Source organism: Camelina sativa, unplaced genomic scaffold (genome assembly GCF_000633955.1).
Source record: "Camelina sativa cultivar DH55 unplaced genomic scaffold, Cs unpScaffold02227, whole genome shotgun sequence".
In the NCBI taxonomy this organism is placed as follows: Eukaryota; Viridiplantae; Streptophyta; class Magnoliopsida; order Brassicales; family Brassicaceae; genus Camelina; species Camelina sativa.
In genome coordinates, this window is record NW_010923341.1 from 1 (window position 1) to 1,453 (window position 1,453).

The 1,453-nt window shown below is 30.5% G+C and overlaps 1 long non-coding RNA gene across 1 annotated transcript; it reads right to left on the minus strand.

The window, feature by feature from the left end:
- On the minus strand, positions 1–1,125 carry LOC104774269. The gene is made up of 3 exons (XR_765290.2): positions 964–1,125; positions 184–243; positions 1–93 (listed from the first exon to the last, which is right to left on the minus strand). It is a non-coding gene; the product is annotated as an uncharacterized LOC104774269 (long non-coding RNA).
- Between the last annotated feature and the right edge of the window lie 328 nt (positions 1,126–1,453).

Below are 1,453 nucleotides of genomic sequence, written 5' to 3' on the forward strand. Positions count from 1 at the left end.
ATATCAAAACACCGGAAAAAAGAGGAGCACACATGCTTGAAACCGTCTACGCACTGCGACATGATACCTCTCGTGAATCAAAACTCCCCATGTCTGTTGAATAACAAAACAAAAATGTAAGAAGTTTAGTAACAACCTGAAAGAAGCTAAAGACATATATGCCTATGAACAAAGATAAAGTACCTTTTAACCATTTCCTGGTTTGTCAAAAAAAGGCAATGCTTTATACACTTTTAAAAAATCCTGCAATGTGAAAGGAAATGAGATGTAGCTCATCAAAACGATTTGAAGAAGAGCAAACAAGTTTCATCATTTTCAGATCTGAAGCAGTCCTAAATGATCTTAGCTTTTATGCATTAATCTTAAAAGTCCAGATTAACCAATGTATTCTTCTTATCTTGTTAAACCATCATATTCATAGTCATGAAACAAAGTCTAATAACACAAAAACCCCAAATCTAAGAAACAGACCCAAAAAGAATACAGAACTAGTATAAATTGAGGAATCACAAATTTCACGTCATGAAGAAGAAACAAAACAATCGAAACGAATCCAAAACCATGAGATGATGATAATTGATAAACAAACAATCATGAGGATCGAAACCTGAATCTAGTCGCGAAATGAAAACACACAAATGATTAGCTTATGAGAGACTAAACGCGATCCAGCGAGTTTTCAGATTCCGAATCGTTCGGATTCAGATACAACAAACAACAAACTCAAGAGTTCATCTCGTTATATAAGGTTGGGAATTCAGCTCATGGATCTATCTATCAGCTACCGATGATGAATTCACAGAGAAATTGATTTAATTAGTTTGCTTCATTTCTCAATCTCTTAATTTTAAAATTTTCAAATCGCGATTTTCCCGGAAAAATACACACACGAGATTTATCACGAGGAAGCAGACCGACCGAGAAATCGTAGAAAAGGAGAAAGAAATAATAATAAAGCCTTACGCCACGGCGGATGAAGAGCCTTCCTTGCGGCGGCTCCGGCGGTTGAAACTGACAGATGGTTGCGGTGGAAAACTCGTTTATTATTTTCGTAATCACAACAAACAAAGTGAGAGAGAAAGATGAAAAAAAAATTAAAAAGGCAGACACGATTTTCTATAAGCAGAATGAGAATATTTGCAAATTTTAATATAAAAACCAAATTTATATTTTTCTTTGTTGTCTATTTTATATTTCCTTTGTATCATAATAGATATTTTTTAAGATTTTTACCAAGATTAAAAAAATAATAAATGTTGTATTATTATTAATTATTTTTGATTTATATTCTTTTTAATACTTATTTATTCATACATTTTTTACACTTATCATTTAAATGCATGTTAATATTTAATTCTTTATTATAAAAGTAAAAAAATATTAATTAGTTATTTAATTTTAAAAATAAAAATGCATTAAATACAGTAAAAAAATATGATACAAGAAATTTTTT